Source organism: Manacus vitellinus, unplaced genomic scaffold, assembly GCF_001715985.3.
Source record: "Manacus vitellinus isolate BGI_N305 unplaced genomic scaffold, ASM171598v3 scaffold_13_pilon, whole genome shotgun sequence".
In the NCBI taxonomy this organism is placed as follows: Eukaryota; Metazoa; Chordata; class Aves; order Passeriformes; family Pipridae; genus Manacus; species Manacus vitellinus.
The window spans coordinates 15468190-15488604 of record NW_021938999.1 but is presented as its reverse complement, the minus strand read 5'-3'; positions in this window follow the sequence as shown (position 1 = coordinate 15488604).

The following is a 20415-nucleotide window of genomic DNA, read 5'->3' as shown; positions in this document are numbered from 1 at the left end:
CAGCCTGCTTTAATGACAGTACTGTGGAGGACAGTGACGCCCACAGTTTGGTTCTAAGTCTGTTGTCAGCTCTCAAAGTTTCTCATAGAATTTAGCTCAGCTATTTAGGGTTGATGAGATCATGCTGTTTAATAGACCAGAGACCTCATACGGATGATTTGCCAGGACTTTGGGGAACCACCGTTTCAAAATCGTTGAGCAAAGCTAATCCCAGGACTTGATTCTAGCAGGTAAGATCAGCCACTGGAACTGCTCCTGCCTAAGAGGTGCAAAAAGCTTTGACTAAAGAAGTATTTTCTGGATTTACTTCTGTAACACTGTTATGACTTCACTGATACCTGCAGTAATGTGTGAGAGTGAGAGAACAAACACAGTCATGACTAATACAGATCTTGGCCTTTGGCTTCAGCACTTTCAGAAACCTACACTTTCTTCTTGTTTGGTACCTGCTTTCAGTTTGTCTGAAGCTCTCTCTTTCCTCCAAGCCTATGCCGTGCCTTGTCGTGGATGAATGGAGTTGTGAATTCCCCATAAGAAGGAATCTAACCCTTCTGGGTAGGTGGATGTTGCTGGCATTGAATAATCACAAAACTATCGGAGCCACTGTGGTGATTTCTCACAGCTTGCTGAGAGTGGTTGGTCATGCTGGGTGTTGAGAGAAGGGGATCTGGCTGGCCTAATTCTTTTTTGCCAGCTGTCAGTGAACCCCATGAATATTTCTGAAGGAGGATCAGGGCAGGTACCTTCGGTGCGGTAGCTTTTCTTGCAGAGGTGTCAGGACTGGCTACATACGAGCCACATAGCCACTGTATTTGTCTAATGCTGTGTGGTGCAGATCCCAGCCAGGGCTCAGATTTGTGGCTGGGCTTGAAGCCTGAAAAGCAAAGGATTCAGGATTTGGCCTGAATCTGTCTGTGTATTTATATAATGACAGAAAAAGCAAATTCCATACGAGCAAATATGAGTCAAAACAAAAACACTGTGAAGGTCAGCTGAGCACAGCAGTGAGATGATATTATCCCAGCCACACGTTCAACTTTTCAGCTGCCAGACCAGCCAGAAGGACTCTTGGGCAAAAGTCATGAGAAGATGCCAGCTGCGAAACCACCCACTGACACCCAGCTGGCTTCTCAAAACAACTGGAGCCTCAATGTTTGACACTCTGCTCCAGGCACAGCTGCAGGGCATAGCCCAGCCACAGAGCAATACCAAGGACTTCTCATCAAGTTTTCCAACAGAAATACTACATATGGGCAACACTGTCATACATCCTAATTTGTAAGGAATTCTTTTTTTTTATAAGAGGATCAGCAGTGTATTTAAGACTAAATTTTTCTTTTTTTTTTTTTTTTTTGCAACCTAGCTGGCACATTAATCCAGTAAGTCAAACTCTATTTTAGGGATTTTTTTTTTTTCTAAATATATTGGTTAGCATCTTGCTTTCAGCCAAGATACTATAAACAATTCACAGACACAGATCCTATCCAGAGTTCATTACGGCTGATCAAAGCTTATGTGCAATCCTCAACTCCTAGTGCTGAGGATAAAAGCACTGAAGTCTTTGTTAAGGATGTGGTGTCCTTGGAAATATATATCCCTCCTCTATTTGTTTGGATTTAATTTAATTTCATTATAACCTCATGTCTATAAATGCCCTTCCATTAAGTAATAACAATCTCTATGAAACTCTTCTTGGAAAAGTTTTGAAACTATCTGGAGGCATTCACTATAAATGTGTATTTCATTTCTGGAGATCTAGTAATGTGTTTGTTATTATCATTTTGAGAAGTTACATCGCATTGTGATCACTTTTCTTGCAGGAAGGTTCCAGCTTTGGCCAGTTCCATTGAGTCAGGCACTGTACTTAGGGATGTACAGTCAATACCTGAAAAAGTTTCCAGGCTACATGAACAAGACAAACAGGAAATCCTGTGTACACACTACAGACAGGTTTTAGAGACATCAGGGCTGAATCTACAATGAAAATCTAAAATCTTGGCAATAGGGCTGTTTGTCCACTCGTCCCTCATCCATTCTGGGGCAAAGCCTGCATTTGCACCAGCCACCTACACTTTTGTTTCCAGGTGAAAGGGAACCGAACCCACCGAGCAGAGGAGAATTTAGCAAACAGCAGCAAGATATCTGTCACAAATAGTTTTCAATTTGCACACTGCATATTTGCCATTCTTCTTAGAGAAGCCAAAGAAATTAAAATCTGGACTTTAATAATAGCTTTGTTTGTTCAATGTCATACAGAATAAGTAAGTTGGCCAGTGCCTCCAGTATGCACCAGTTTTGTCTCTAAACTGGGTTGCCTTTAATAGATACAGACCCTTCTTGCAGACAGTAGAGCACTTCACAGTCTCAGGTAACAATTTAGAGTTGTTTCACTTCCTTGTACTTGCAGGAAGCGTTACCTGGAGTCATTACTGCCTGACAGGTCCTAACCCATGCTCATATTTATGACTTTAAACTGTTCTGGGCCTAGAACATGTTTCTTCCTGAAGGTCTATACACACAGTACGTGTGTACTCTCTACTCTGGGGAGTAGTTTTGTCTGTGAGGGAGAATCTGGCATGGAAAGGCCCTGTGCCCTTTGATAGGACAAGCTCTCATGTGCAGTAGACCCTGAAAGAGCTCTTTCATGTTACATACAACTATCTACATACAACATTACCCTGATCGAACCCCAGACCAGGTTCTCTTTATAAGCCTATTTGTTGCCGGAAAACTACTCGCTAAGCTGGTGTAATGCAAAATTAACAAAGTTGGCTGAACATGGTTCTCTCATAGAAATGGGAAATGGAAAATCTCATGTATAGCCTTACTTACTTCTCATACATGGAGCAGAAAATATCTCCAAACACAGCAAAATTGGTCCATTATTCTTTCATATGCTAAATTACACAGACAGATACTTTGCTTTTCTTTTTTTTTCATTTTTCTTCATGTGTGAGTTTTGCCCATCTGGTAGTCTTGAGGACAGTGTCTCCTCGCCTTATAGCATTGGCAGTTCCTCACAGAGACTTCATTATGTATAGAGGTAACTAAGTACTCTATTCCTGCTATTATGGTTTTGCAATATGCCTCTGAGTGGTTGATAAACATCACCAGACTTATTCCAGTGGGCCACTGAAGGCCCCCTCTAGCCCAAAGAAGAGTTTCCATTTGGAAGTGGAATATGATTTTGAACTGGAAATCCAGAAGCAGAAGGATTATAATTTCTATTGTTCTTAGCCATTCACTGGTCTTCAATTAGTTTTCCTCTGCCAAGAGGAAAAAAAGATTATAGTAAAATATAAAGCAAAATGTCAAATTTTATTGACTGCCAGGTTTTGTTGTTGTAATGGGAGCTGATCAAATTGGTAATGGGTAGAAGCCTTGTGCTCACAGTTACTAGAGAGACAAAACTATTGATGAACTTTGTGTTCTGCCTAGAAGATCAGTCTGGGCTATGTGGCTACTGTTTCATGCTCCTTTGCAGAAATAAAACTTTTTTCCTTAACTGTTGAAGCAACAGAAGTATTCTCCTCTTCCATGGGAAAAAAAAAAATAGAAAAAGGATTCTATCACTGTTGACAGCAAATCTTCAGTATTTAATAAATTGTAGTAATTTCCTTAAGCCTATATTTAAGGAAATAAACCAACTCCTTGGGCTTGGATGAACCTGCAGTTAGAAAAATGTATTCTGTTATTATCTACTGTAGATAAATGAAAAATAACTAGTGAAAACACGACACAATGAAATGTCATGTCCAGCTTCAAATGTGAAAATAGGAGAAAGTGCAACTTTTTAGCAGATTTTTCCATCTAGATTTTTCAGGAAAGATGTTTTCTGCTGCCTTTAAAACTAATTTCTGGATCTGTTTTTCCTTCTAAATGACTTACTATCTATTAGTCCTCTCTTCCTCATAATCTGCGAAGACAGATCTGTATACATTTGAATTCTTCTGGTGTTTTAATTGGATGTGTCTCCAGTGTGAAACTTTAAGTATCTCATTTAGCATCGGTGGTTTAACATCCTCTGGAGCAAAGTGAACCAATGACTTAATTAACTTCCACTTGGGCAGTTATCTACTCTGGGAACCTGCAGGAAGTATTATTCTATTTGAGGGTGACAAATGAACATACATGAGGTACCACACGCCACCCAGTGGGAGATCTGACAAGAAACATAATTTATTTCATTAGTGGTGCCAAAATGGGCTTTCAAGCTGAAAACCTAAATATGTAGCAGTGTCTTAGGAGAAGAGGAAATAGCATGGGCTTTGTCTGAAATAATTGATTGTGTACAGTTCATAACATATATTTCCAAGGGAAAGTTTAAGTTTTGTGTCAATCTTCATCCATCATACTGTAGTTTGTTAGGTGTTAACAAAGTAGTGTATAAAATAACAAGTAGTGTATAAAATAAACACTCATAAATACTTTTGGATTTGGTAATATTGATCTATTATATTATGAAAAATAGATTTTAAAAGAAAACAACTGGCCTTGAATTAGAATTAACTTTGGTGTTTTAGAACATATTTATAATTGTTCTGAGTATTGTAGATTTTGAAACATGGCTACAGTCTCAAAGATCTGTGGCTTTCTTCAGATTTATTGTAATTTATAGAGTAAAAGTCAGTGGCAGCCTCTAATTACCCACAGAACCAAAGTTTCCTGAGTGAAAACTTGAGATCAAAGGGCATGAATAATAGCCTTAAAGGCATCTCCCCTTACACAGGCTACTCTTAGCCCCTCTGCTGTCCTTTGGTATAAATTAAGCACCTTAGGATGAATAAAACATGAAGCACAGAAGGTTTAGATTTCACAGAAGATGAATGGTTGGATTATTGATGGGAAAAGGAGCATGGGAAAGTATAAACCATGTAGATCTAAAAATTGTAAACTCTGTAAGCAATCACCTTTGCTTTAGTAATTTTTTTCTTAATTTATTTTTCATCATTTTGTCCAAATCCTTTCTGTTGATAAGGCAGCTGGGTTGTTCTGTGTCACTGAGCTGCACTTTTAAGCAAGCTCAGAAGCCTTTCACAGTTCATTCTGTTGATTTCAGTGGGCATATGACCAGGCCATAAAACCACAAGAGCAATCACTGGTTGTTAAAAACCATACAAGCACTTACATTCAATTATAATGAAAAAGGTGCATACCTCTGGTGTCTCATGAAACTCAGACTTGAAGGCCGTTTGATTCCTCATATATATAGCATGAATCCAGTTCCTTACTGATGTAAAGTTCACTGCCTTTCACTAGTGTTACATGTGCTGAATTTAATTCATTTCATATCCCGTCACGGTATTGATGTATGCAACCGTAGGAATCGGGAAAGTAGGAATCAAAATCCTTTCTAATTGGATGTTTATTTGTAGAAAAAGATTTTGCAAGAGGCAAAAGCTGCGTCTTTCTTTTGAACAAAATTCTGTATTTCCTTTCTATGAAGAACGATTTCTTTAAAGGAAAAAAACCAGGACAAAAAGGCAAATCAGTTACTGTTTTGAGAAATGGTAAAATGAAATATTTCTCCATAATCTGTGAAAATGGCTGACTCTTCATCTGAGCCATATTTTGTCAGGAATTGAAATATTAACTTTGTGAAATTTGGACATTTGAAAAGTTATTTGTTTCCTGTTTACCTGTATTGAAATCGAAAGCAGTCAAATGCCCAAATTACCTTCCCTTGCAAACCAGAGAGATGTACTATTATAATCATATCTCATTAAATCCTACAGCCCAGCTATCAGGGTAGTCATACAAACATAGGAAAAGGGGTTTACAGTATGCTTGATTAACATTAGGGCTTCGAACAAAGGTCATCTGCTTTCTGGGAAGTTGAATCAGGCTTTGTCTCTCCTCTTAAGGCTGTTCCACTTTTTAGAATACAATTAAAAATTCATTGGACTGGGAACAGGAACCCAGGTGTCTCACATCCCCTGGGATGGGTCTACTCACTGTCTTATACAGTCATTTTCACGCTCTCTTGCTGGCTCAATAAATATTGAAGTATTTTATGCAAAACGAAAGACGGTCTGTGTGAGAAATGTAGAAAAAATGCATTCAAAGAATACTGTAGATTGTGATGATTGGGCTCCTGTTTTTAACCTTTGTTCTTGAATCAGGAAAAAAAAGAGGTTTGGATCTCTCCCTCCTCATGTGGGATTGTGCTTATTTTTGGAAACTGGATAAAAATTAGAAATTTAAATGAAATGGTACATTGAAAAAAATCTCACGCTATCTCTTTAAATGGGTTTTCTAATTCCAAGTGCAGAAAGAACACAATTTAGAAAATCATAATGGCAAGGTTGAGGCTGTGTTTTTTTGCGTTTTTTTTTGTTGGGGCTGTGTTGGAATTTAGCATAAAATTTTTGTTCAGTTTAGCTTATTTATGCAAAAAGTCTTGGAGTAACCTAAGAAACACTTTTTTATATTTATATTTGTTTTTCTCTTAAGAAAAGAAATACATAATCAACTAAAGAAATAGAGCAATAACATTTCCTTGCTCTTCTAATCTTTGTAATTTTTTTCTCAGGCCCATTTATTTGAAAGAAGAGCTGTAAGTCAAAGGTTTTTTTACTAGATTGTAGCCAAAAATCAATTTTTTTTTTCCCCTGTGAAGTATGACAGGAAAAAGTACCATTTTTCAAGCAGTTTTAATCTTATCTCTGAATAGGTGTAGTTGTGCTTAAATTGTCAGGTTTTAGGAAAACTTTGAGCTCCCAAAGCTGATCCAAAGCCCTCTGAGTAGGTGACAGTCTTTCTGTTGACTTAAGCTGTCTATAGAGGGGATGCTATCAGAGTTAAAACATACAGAGTGCAAATCTGTGACTGTGTAATCTAGTATATTAAGACAGAGTTTTACAGGAAGAAGAGATACCTCAAAGTTATCTCAATATTGCAGAAACTTGATTAATTATCCTTTTGAAGTAAGGATATTTTTATTTATTGTGTGTGCTGCTTTTGGGGTTTTTTTCCTGCTATGTTATGGATGTAACATATTGATTCTGAGGACATTGTAGAGGCCAATGAATTCCAGTCAATGCGAACACTCAGAAACCCTCAGCGGTCAAAGAGTTCTAGCAAACAAAACCATTTTATAACATATCAGCACACTCTTTGTATTACCCTGAGGAATAGAAAGGGTAGTTAGTTTAGGCAATCATGAAAAAATAAATCTTGAGGAGCAAATATTCTCACTTACAACAGTTTTCTGACAATAAGGCCATTTCTAACGGGAAGGGAGTTCACAGGTCATTCTTATTAAGTGCTTGACTGATTTATTTTAACACAGCTCTCCCTTCTGCTGGAGCTGGGAGAACTGAGGTGTATTTTTCCTTCCAAAAAGCCTGCTAATGCTGTGCTGGGCTGCTGAATGGAAAGGGTGAGCACTGCTATCCCATCGTACCAATTGCAGCATGCTTCCATCAATGCAGCCAAAGTGCTCCGGAAGGGAGAATTCTCCAGCTTGAATCCACTCCCTAACTGCCTCTCCCTGACCTCTAGAGTATGCCAAGTGCCCCTTTAGGAACAGTTAGGTGGTTTGTCCTTGCAAACTGGATAAAATGTTCTCTCTACCCGCTGCTTCTTCCTACAATATTAATTTAAGGAACAGCCCAATTCTGCCTCTGGAAGATGGCATTTTTTAATCTTTCTTAAAGCATTTGTGACATCTCTCAAAGCCAGACTGTGTTGAATTTTAAAACATAATATGGGATATTATTCCTCACCCATATTATAAACTGTATCTTTTGGGACTCCAGCTTCAATTTAATTACATAATTACCCTAATTATCTTATTAACATCCATCCTTTTATGGAAGAATAAAATACAGATTTTTTTTCTTTGGCCCTGTGGCAGGCTCACAATCAAATATTCAGAAACTATTACACTAATCATAACCATTTCACTGTTAGCTTCTATTTGCCCATCTGTTTGCCCGTATCCACTTGTTTCCTGACACACCCTCAGACTGTCAGCTCTCTGAGGCAGGGTGTCTCATAGAGCTTTGCACAGAGCTTGTTCCTTATTGGGGTGTGTGGGTGGTGGAACAGTTATAGTGATAGATTTGTTTTCTATATTATCAGTAACATAATTGCATTGTGTTAAGCTGTAATATCTTTGCCAATGCGCTTTCTTACCTTATAATCTGGGAATACTTTGTAGCATTTCCAAGACAATGGGGCCAGCAATTGGTTTATTAATTAAACAGATTGATAAATAGCAACTGAAGCAGTTTGGCTACAATAAAGGCATTAAATCCTTTAATGATAGACAATCATGAGCTCAACACACTTAGCAGAAATGAGATAGAAAACACTGAAAAGACAATTTGTTTATGTGTTGTTACTCTAATTCATTTTTCTTATTTCTCACGATTACTTTACGCCCTTCATATATTTGTGTCATCCATGTAGCACTTCTGTTCTTGTTGTTTATCACCTTCTTCATTTATTTCTGCTTTGCAAACAGGACATTTTTACAATATTGCTTCAGAGGAAACTACAGATCAGACTAGCCAGTCACACTTTTTTTTCCTCTCCTTTCATTTATAGCGAGAAGAAATATGAATTGAAACCCATGTTCATCAAAAAGAGCATTGGTTGAGAAAACTGGATGTTGGTTGCAGTAGTAAAGGAGTACAAGCTGAAAATATGATACAGCTGTGCCGATGTCTTTGCGATTATTTCGAAAAGCTGGCTATCTGCCCCATCTGAGTCTGTGAACATGGTAAATAATTTAACATTCATGCAGCTCCTGTTTTGGCATTATATATATGAATCATGTGGTCACCACTTTCCAAAATGGTAGCAGATCAGAAAAGAGTTAATGACTAAAGTTTTGGTCATGACTTGTTCCATTGCTCCGTAACAAAAACCATTGTAGAATGAAATATCAAGGCATAAAGCACATTTGTGTCATGACTCATAGGTCATGGAGAACTTTTTTTTAGTACATCTTAAGGACTTATTTCTAACTTTGGAAGTTTCCTGGAGAGTTGATCAGCTCAGTATCCCTGAATGCCAGGCATGGTCCATGGATTCTTCTTGGACTCCATAGGCTTCTACATCCCTGAATAACCAGCCACTTACTATACCTTCTAGTGAGTTGCAAGAGAATATGCAAAGTCTTATTTCATCTATGCTTCAGAAGTCTATGGAAGTTTTGCAATTAGAATTTCTTAAGTCAAAATATACCTGTTTATTTGCCTGGGTTTTTTTTTATTGTGGTTGAAATATGTGAGAAGGGCAACCCTCATTAAGTTACATGGGGAAAGGATGGCTTTTATCCTCAGCACTGCGAAGTGGAGGGTCTTCATTACACTTATACCTTTGTGTCAAGCAAGTTTGACTGTGAAAATCCCCCTGGGGAGTAGCACTCTTGATCCTAAGTCCACCTGGGCACTCTGCTTATCTTCATGTCATTTTGGAGCAAAGCTGATAACATAATTAGATTACCTGCTGAGCCATTTTCAACACAGCATATCACTTCACCACTTCTTTCTCCATGATTCAACATTATCTCCGAGCACACAGGTGACCCCAATAGCTGACATGAGAGGAGCTTTGTATCAGCATCATAGATTGGCCCTGTTAGAGAATCATGAGTTTCTGCTTATCCAAATTTAGCTTTTGTCCTTTTTTATGGTTGAGCCAGCACAAGTTAAAAGCAGGGAAGAAAGAGCTAAGGTTAGATTTAATGTCAAGTAATCTTGGAGTTTTCAGAACAGGAAAAGTACATAAGGGCAGTGAATACTGAATCAGCTATGGCAGACATGGCCTGTATCTGTGCTTTGCAATCAGATACCTCATAAGAGCATAAATTGTGTGGTCCTTTTGCTTGTTTGAGAATTCCATTAAGATGTACATAATATCAGATTTACAAACACGGGCAGAAAGAGGTTATCTTGATACCCATTAGAGTAACATTCAATCTCTTTCCTTAGCTGTCCTAGAAAGGAGCAAGCACAGTCTTGGTTTTGAGTGCATGGAGAACAAGGAGGTAGGGAATAGTGTCACCAGCCTTCTTAGACCCCATGGCAGAGCCACCCTACATTTCACACTAAAGCTTGTGAGGCAACATGCACCAGCTTCTTCAAAGGCACTGTGAGAATTCAAACACTGCCTCATCACTACCTAAATACTAATCTGCTTATTTTGTTAAACAAGGTTCCTAGTTTGCTCGCTGTTTGTGCAGAGCACATGCATACACCTGCCATACATTTGGCATCAAAGGCATTGTAAAGCTTATGTTCCAAAGCAAATATACAACTGATAGCAAAACACAGCAATCAAAAGCAGACAGTTTTTCAACTTGATGTAATGCAAGAAACATGAATTTGTATGAACCACGCTGATTTTATTTTTGTCTTCTAGTGCTATACAAGAACATTCTTTTCATGATAATTTGAGTGAACAAGAAGTCTGTTGAAACTTCTGTAGTCAGAACAACAGGAGTTGGATAACATTTTTGGCTCGTGGGGTTGTTTGTTCGTTTGTTTGTTTGTGTTACTGGTGGCAACTGGAAATGTTCACACTAGCCAAAGTGATGGGGAAAAACTGTCAGTATCACAGTAGTACCCATTGCCCCCCTCCACGAAGTAAAACACTCTCCTTATCCATCTGTGAAAATTTTGCCTTGATATGAGATTTGTGAAGTCAGTTGCTTAGGATTAATAATGTTGATAAGGATTGCATGAGAGGTTTAAAATCCTTGATTCAGATTTTATCCACCCAATATACCCAGTCTGTTTTACCTCTCTCTAAATAGACATTTACCTGTCATAAATAGGATTAAACAAACTCCTAGGTCATACAGTAGACATTAAAAAGATTTTAACATAAATAGGAGCATTTAAAATTTAAGGCATCACCTTAATTTCACACTACAGCAAATTCTATGTCTGTCTGGAAGATTAATAAAAGAAAATGAGGATTTGCAGCTTAGTCATTGAACAATTCTTTGAAGCTGTCTTTACATGGAGATTCTTTTAATACATTAGTTAGCTCTGTCAATATTCCCTTTCCAAAGTATCATATTAGTGTGAAAATAGCAAAGAAAGAATCACAATAAAGGTTTTATGGTTTTAAATTTATTCTCCAAGGAAATATGGAATTCCCAGCTGAAAATGAGTAAGAAATCAATACAGGTGAATTGATAAAACACAACTGTCAGGGCAGGAAGTCTTCAAGTGTGCCACAACTCTAAAAAAAAATGCTATTCCGTCACTGTAGTGGGATTTTATTGTCTCCACATAGAAATAGATGAGTAAGGTGCCATGCTATAGATGAAATGCAATTGGTATCATCTTCACTATACTAGTTGCTGTATCATTATCAAACATACACACATTAAACTGTAACCAGATCATCTTCAAATACACTTTTGAAATTCTGGTTATACAACAGAAAAGTAGGGATGTCATGGTCTAACCCCAGCCAGCAACTAAGTACCATGTGGCTGCTTCTGTGGTAGTATTAACAACAACAGTAACAATAATAATAATAATTATAAAGAAAAGGAAAGAGAGAAATAAAACCTGAAACAAGTGAGTGATGCACAATACAAATGCTTACCACCCATTGACCACCCCAAAGCAGTGACTGGAGGCTCCTGGACAACTCCCCCCAGTTTCTATACTGGCCGTGACATTCTGTGGTATGGAACATCCCTTTGGCCAGTTCAGCTCAGCTGTACTGGCCACGCTCCCTCCCCCTACCAGTTTCTTATGCATCTGCTCACTGGCAAAGCATGGGAAAACAAAAAGTCCTTGGTTTAGAGTAAGAATCACTTAGCAACAACTAAAACATCAGTGTGTTATCAACATTTATTCCCATACTGAATCCAAAACACAACACTGTACCAGCTACTATGAAGAAAATTAACACTACCCCAGTCAAAACCAGGAAAGGGTAGAATTTTTTATTAATGATTTAAGGAAGCAAAGATAAGAGATCATCAGTGATTTTTCACAACAGAATAAAAGCCGTAAACTATGTGAACTGCAGAAGCTACAACCAGATCAAGTATATTTGGTGTGTTTACAACACAGCTCATATGATGACGATGGTGATGGAAGTAGCATAATAATATATTTTAGACTCTTGGGCTAAACCCCACATTTTTTAGATGATAAGACATAGTCTGATACGAGAGTGAATGAAAGGCCTGTAAGTAATATGTTTCTTTATAAAGTTAGTGACTTGAAGATTCATTCTCAGGAATATCAGAGGCAAGAGCCCATCAAATCTACTCTACTTATGAGTAGTAATACCTGTCAGTCAGATTTAAAGCAGCAGAAACTGATTCTTCAAGCTGCTACACAAAGTAGCTTATCCTGGTCATGTTAATGCTACAGAAAGGTAACTGGGAAAACAAAGTATAGAAAGAGATTGAAAGGCAAGTCAGAGTAACATTTTTCAAATGTTTTCTGCACCAGCACTAAATATTTCTAAAATTGTCAAAGGTGTGGGAAAATTATTTAGATAAGATTAAATGGGTTGTCTAGGTGACACTTGGATATTTTTATTTTCATGTTGGCCCTGTTCCTCTATTGCTGATGTTTCAACCATAAATTTGAGTCTGTTCACCCACTTTTTCTGCTTTTCTTAAAACTCTCAGATGGGGAAGAGATGGGAAATAAGGATATTTCCCCAGCTCTTTGTTGTTGCTGTATTTCTTCAGAGTTGCCCAGAGTTCAGACATTTGAGTACACTGTGAACCATTTAGTTTCTGAGTTTTTGAATTGAGTAGTACTACTTATATGAGACACCATATAAATTTAGCACTAGCTCAACAGGTATGTGAAAAGACTTATTAAAAACATAGAATCTCATGTCTTCTTTTCACAGCAAAACATCAAAAAAATTCAGAATCATCACTAACTTAATACGGAATTTCAAATATATATAATCTTTGTTTTATTTATATATTATTCATTAGTTGTAAATGCTCTGAACTGACCAGTAGCCTCTGACATGCTGTCCCAGAAATTTTTATGCTTTCCTGTTGGGACTATCAGTCCCATTTATTTTTGGCTATGCCATGCCCACAGGTTTCACTATGTCAATTTGCTGAAACTCTTACTCAAGTGACAATTCCTTAGGGAAAAAAACCTTTTCAAATGTTTCTCCAAGAATTGTAAAGACATTACTCTTTCTTTAAAGTTTGTGTCAGTTTGGATGGACAATTTCATCCAAAGTATGACACTGGTGACCTCTTATTCTCACAACAAATTCTCTCTTCATTTTAATAAAATCGTCATTTCTCTTAGTGGCACCAAGTAAGTTTTTATTTTTCTTGTCTCTTTACTTTTAGTGTTGAGTCTGACAATGTTGGGTCATGTTTTCTATTCTCTCTGGAACAAATAGTACCTCATGGCAGATTCATTGTAGCACTTCACAAGTTAGTCATGCTTAGCATCATTAAAAGCATGACTCAACAGGTTTTTTTATTAGTTTGGTGGGTTTTGTGTTTTGGGTTGGGTTTGGGGTTTTTTGGCACCATTTTCTTGCTTACCTATAGCATTAGGCATAATATCATTTAAGGGTTACATTCTATACCTGTACTGAAACTGCTTAAAACAACACAAGCTAAATTCTGGCAGAATTTACTGTGTAATAGGTTTCTATTAGACACAGAGCTGGTTTAGCAAAAAATGATTTAGTACATATGGCTACATGTTCAGCTACAGTATTTTCTGTAAAAGTCATCTCTAGCAAGCCAGCATTATATTCTAACACAAGTATATTTGTCCTTGCCAATTTAAGCAATATCATCTATGTGTGCTTTCCATCACAGTGCTGATTTTTCCTTTATCTCTAGCACGAATTTATCACTCTTTCACTTACTTTTGGCTCATGTAGTAATTCCTGCCAATGTTCTTCATTTCACTGTTCATTGTGGGTTGTTATAAAATATTTTTGCCCTTTTTCTAAGGTGTTTTTGGACCAGAAGATGACTTTTATGTATCCTTTTGAATACATACTCATGTAACACTTTAGCAATTGCCAGGTTGTTTCCTTTAACCAGAATCCCATCCAGGACTGAATAGGCTGCCTTGAAAAGCTCTTGGAAAATTCTGATCCTATCATCCCATACTGGTGACTGATAACTTTCCCCAGTTCTATCTCAGATATAACTCTGGCAATTTCAGTCCTCACCTATCCCAGACCTGAGGAGTTTGCTCATGTGTTGACAACTCCATAACCTAGTTATAGACATTGTTACACTTCATGTTCGCCCAGACAGTGTTACTGTAGTTATTAAATCTTTCCCCCTTTTTTATCAGTTTTAATATGTAGTTTTGTATCTGAAAAACTAATCATTTCCAGGTCCTCAAACATTGGAACGGTTTGTCAGATCCCCTTTTGATAGCAATAAATAATGTCTGACCAATTTCATTTTAAAAGGGCATTAAGAGTTAGAAAGAACGAATTGAAGCTTCTTATTTCCATTGCTTAAGGTCAGTGCCTCCTTTTGAGCAGACTGAAGCTCATTTTTGGTTAGTGGTTAGTGTGGTTAGTGTGATACATGAACCAGTGCCGATCATTTTCAATCACACTACTGTTAGTAGACTCTGCCAGAGCCCTTCTTAGAACTTTCAAAGAAAAAATTAATTCTGCTTTCTGGCATGGTAACTATGCATTACTGTGTCTTTTAACAAACCCATCAGTTTTAGAATCTCTTTCTCTTTGATAGCCATTAGGTTTTCTTTGCACGGTTTAACTCAGGAAGGAACATTTATCAAAAATGATTTAGTATTGAGAACTTGGGAAACTTTTTGTTGCATCAGGCATTTTAGTGATGACCTCAGCTTTATTATAAACTGCACATATACCTAATCGTATTAGGATCTCCACTGGATATGTTATATCTACATAGAGCCTGCATTATGGCTATTCAGATTTGGGTCACAATCCCTGTTTCTTTTCAAAACTCCAACAGCTCAGAGCTGTTGATCATGGCTATCTAATGTTTTATTTTTTTTTCTAAAGCAAACATTACTTGGGCAGGTCCTAAGTGCAGATGTGCAACTTATGTTATATAAACCAGCTATGTACAGCTTAAAGAAATATATCATTTAGTCCCTGGCCCCTTTAAATGTTTTCTCGTTTGTAAGGCAGAAGGATTCCCAGACGATGCACTGATCCAGATCTCTATCTTCCCCAAGAATGTTTTAAGTCATTCTCTCTGTCATGTCATTTAATATATGCATAATGAATGTAATTATTATTTTAGAAGTGGTCTGTAAATCCATTTTTGTCAGGAAGGCCAGTTTTAATGAGGGTGCACTGTGCTTTGGTTCTGTGCTAGCATAATAAATCTGATATTCCTGGGGAGAGTGTACAGTATATCTGGAGAATGAGCATAGCACACCAAGGCCTCTCATTGCTCATCTTCTAGGAGCTGGTGCTGCATCAGCTCAGTGGTGACAGGGACATATATTCAGATATATCCAAGAAGACAGAAGGGAAAGCAGGCAGACGGCTCCATGAATGCCACCTTCTCGAAAAACATACTTTGCTTGGAGTTATTCTCACAAGGGTGATAGTGGAATCACTCTCACTAAAAACTTTACTTACTAATCTTTACTTACTAATCTTTACGATCCCAAGACATTGTTGGGAGGAAAAATTTAGCCAAGCTTTGGGTAAACAAACTATATGAACTCTGATATCACTGCTGATTATTCTGCCAAAGTTAAAAACATTGATTTTCTTCTATGTTTATTTTGAAAAATCTTCCCTCACTTAAAAACTTTTGTGCTCTTGCTCAGCTATACATGTTCAAATGACTCGTGAGTCTCACTGTGTAGAGCAAGAACATTTAATGTGAAGCCAATTTAAGAACTCTTCCTTCCTAAGTTTACCCACTTATTCAGCTTTTGTTGCTGTACTGCTCGTAGTTATTCCAGATTTCTTTGGCTCAAGTACTGCACGTGATTCCTTTCTGGTCATGTGATTTGGGGTATTAGTAAATGCAATACACAGATTATTCAGGGTAGCCTCAGAAGCTTCATGGTGGCTGGGAGGAGGCCTCTACCTCAACCCTCTGAAATTAGAGGTGATTGGATGGGGCTGTCAGGTATTGATGGCACTATTTATCACAACTTTGATAATTTTTCTGACGTTTTTGGTCTTCTCTTCAGGTATCTCAGTCTCCTACTGTGTCTACTGCTCTTGCAAATGGCAGGTGCACTATTTCTCCTGAGTGTAAATAGGATCAACCTTCTAATCCTGATATGTTTTATGTTCATATCTCAGAGCCATCTCCACAAGCAAATGAACAGAGTGTCCACTTGTTTTTCAAAGTAAAACTGTAAGACATTTTTTACTCAAGCAATCAGATTTCCATGATATACGTTATGAACTACTATTATTCATTACATTAAGGTGATATCACCTGACAGTAGTATTCCATTTTTTTACATTTCCATAGTATCAGTAAACAGTTCATACAGCTTTTTTCTTTGCTTCTAAAAAAAATGTTACAGAGAATATATCATACACATTTTAAATAAAAGTAACTAAAGGTTGAAATTCATACAAAACTCTAACAAAAATAGTGATTAATTTCCTATAATTACTCAAAGAACTTTATTTGTTGTGAAACAGCCCGTGTTCCAAAGGGTAGAAGACAGAGATATTTATTTATTTTTGATTTTTTTAACTATCTGCCTCCCCAGCACTGGAGGCTGTTCACCTGTGAACAGTAGAAACACAGAGTAGAAATAAAGAAACTGTGGAAACATAGCAGGAAAAGAGAATCTAGATATGATTTTCTTTTCTCCTGAAGTGACTCTTCATGTTCCAGAGACATTCACGAAATATTTTTAGTTTTGAAAAATAGGTGAAATGGAGTGTGTGAAATGTTCTTCATAAAAACAAATTCAGTGAAGTTAAGCTAGTTTTTGACAGGGAATTTATTACTCACTGAAGAATCCTTTTAAATACATAGAAAGAAGCAGCACAGACATAGATAGCAGTGTATACAGTAAATCTTGTCCCATTTACTAAGTGTGTTGTGGATGCATCACCTTCTGGTAATACAGCATAAGACAGTCTTTATGGTTGTGCAGTTTTTGTTTCTCCTTTGACAATCACTGTTATGACAGATTTTTTTTGTAGTGTGAATTGTTGTCACAGAAAAAGTACAAGAAAATCCTTTAAATTATAAACTCCATCTGCCTTGGCTAGATTCCTTAGCTGACCGACGATCTGCAACCCATATTATTGGCTGTTCTGAGCTGAAGTTTGTGTTACTTCTTTATCACTATTATAACATTACCCTGTCCTGTTCCAGACACTGCTGATATTCTGGTTTACATGTGCATAACAAAGGCTTCCTTCTGGAATGAGACTTGTCCCAGCAAATATTGCAGAAATTAAATTACAGCACGTCCACTAACTCCCAGCTGCTGCAAAGAAGGCAGAACACTCCTGCTCTCTCTAACACAATTTTCTTAATTCCTGAAAAGAGCTTTTATCTGATATTAACTGTGGTAGTAAAAATTCAAAGTCGGAAGTGGATCACAGCCAACTCTTCCACTTGTGGAGAAGATAACTGTGGCATTAACTATGTCTCTTAAAGTTATTTATCTCATGCAAGCAGATGAGTTCAAAGCCTTCAATTTACTGCTATATGATTGTAGATATCTGCTGTCAGGTCTTCCCTGGCTAAAGCTGGGCACTTCTTCACAGGGACAGACATGGAGTTTGCAGTCCAGCATGGCCCATGAATATAGTTTGTTCGCAAAATAATATGGCAGCTGATAAAAATGTATGCCCTCTTCCTATTTTTTTCTCACTGTCTAAGTGTATACGGAGCACAGTATCAGCAGCAGCCCTCTCCTTTACAGATATGAGTCCTGACATTGTGCTTTCCACCATTAATTTGAAAGCTCTCAGAGACACAGGCTGGTCCAATGTATGTAATATTCACGTTGGTTTGAGCTTATAACATCTTATGGGAAAATTTTGTCATCTTCGTATCTCTGTTTCTCCCATCATTTGGCTTTTTCGGGCTTTTTTTCTCTTAAAGAATATAAAGGATATAGTACAAATATCAGCTTGATGCTGTTACTAACCATAACATTCTCCAGAAAGAGCTTCAATTTCTCTCCCCACCACTTAGCCTCTGAACTCAGAAAACTTCACTAGGTTTTGGGGATTTTTACCAATTCTTTTCTGCACTCTTTTCCCTCCTGCCTTTGATGAGATTTCCAACTAGAATTCTCAGTGATGGGTAAATTGCTTCTGTGCTGTGCTGCATTGACAGCAGTAAGGCTTCAGCAGTGAATAGTTACTGTGCAGTGGGGGCATAAGAAGGGACACGTGCTTTTTGCATTGGTGGCAGAGGTATGAGCTCACACATTTTTACCATGAACTAGCAACAGGCTGTGTTCACACAATCAGATGATGCATAACAGCTCACAGTCACACAGTGTTGTATCTCAGCCCTACAGCCTAAGCCTCAAAACACACAGCCTGTTGAGTGGTCTTAAGATGTTCCATATTGCAGAAAAAACCTACATATATATAACTATCCAAATGATAAGCTACATGTTCTCCTACCTGTTTCCATACATCCAGAGCTGTTCCTAGGCAGGTAATATAAGTACCATTAAAGCCTGATGATCAAAGGAGCTTGATACATGCCACTTAGAGTGAACAAATACTCCTGGTGGCCTTGTAGGTAACTCTATGCCCTAAGTCCTTCTATGTCTTGCTTTTACCCCAGATTAGCTTTGAATGGGCCTTTGTTGCTCTAGCTTGCATGAATTATAGAATCACAGAATGGTTTGGGTTGGAAGGGACCAAAAAGATCATCCAGTTCCAACCCCTCTGGTGTAGGCAGGGACAGTTTCCACTAGACCAGGTTGCTCAAAGCACCATCCAACCTTAACATCCAACTTTCAGGGATGGGGCATCCACAAGTTCTCTGAGAAACCTGTTCCAGTGCCTCACCATTCTCACAGTCAAGAATTTCTTCCTAATTTATAATCTAAACCTACTATCTTTCAGCTTGAAGCCATTCCCCCTTGTCCTATCACTACATGTCCTTGTGAAAAGTCCCTCTCCAGCTCTCTTGTAGTCACCTTTAGGTACTGGAAGGCTGCAATTAGGTCTCCCTGGAGTTTTCACTTTTGCAGGCTGAACAATCCCAATTCTCTCAGCCTTTCCTCATAGCTGAGAGGAATCAGCTTCATGGCCCTTCTCTGAATCCACTCCAACAGGTCTATGTCCTTCCTGGGCTGAGGAACCCACAGCTGGTTGCAGGTGGGACTCTCACAAACACCACATAAGGAAACATATGAATGCAAAGGAAAGTGTTCCACAGAAGATACCAGAAGTCCATAAAGAAATATGTTCTTGTAATTTCAGGTATTGAAAAGGAGACACTTCCTTAATTATCTGCTTGCATACACAGATCACATTGCACAGAATTCTAAATAGTGTAATGCCCCAAATTTAAACACACAAATAATGCTTTCCAAGAGGCTTCCAGAACTGGTAGCTAACTTTAATTGCCTCCAAATATAGCATTCTATGAAAAACATTTTTTAGGACACCCGTTATTTCAAATTCAGGCTCTTTTAATTTGGTTCAGATGGAGGCACTCAGAATTAATACATGCTTGTGAGGATGACGGTACATATTGCACAAAAGCAGATGTGTCAAAGTGAGCTATGTAATACATTTCTCAACTGCCAGCAAGAGTATGTTAATGATGTGATTGTGTGCAATGACATTGCTTTACCATAGCTGCTCAGTGATTTTTACTTGTAGCGTGGTAGGTACAATCACGATAACGTGCAAGCAAGGAAAAAGTTTGAAATAATAGTAACAGCAATAATAACAGTATTACTTTAGGTATCTTTATTCTAAATGTTAAAAAAGATAAGGAAGAACTACAGTCACACACACACACAAAAGATCTAGAACGTTTTATCACAAATCAACACAAGATAAAATTAAAAGGTCAAATGTGTGAGGATAAAATAGTGTGCACAGAAAGCTTGCAAACTATTTCCTAGTCTCCAGACTTGAAAATGGCAGAGAGGAACATGTGGCAATTACAGAACCATTTTTATTGCTTTAAAACAACACAGTTTAATTGGTTTGATATAAACATTGGAGCATATCTCAACAATGAGCAAAGCACTGTACTCAATCATGTTACTTTTAATGGAAATAGTCTTGAAAATAGATTGTGTAAAGAACATTTGTCATAACTGCTGGTCTAGCAAATCATGCAAGCACAACTAGATAAATAAGGTAATGTGTCCTGCCACTTCTATTTCATTAGAAGGGTCTTAATTTTCATCTGAATGTCTCCATCTTAATGAGAATGAGACTTGAGTTTGGCTGGAGCCCAGACCAATTTCATGCAATAGCAACAGGAACCATCTCAAA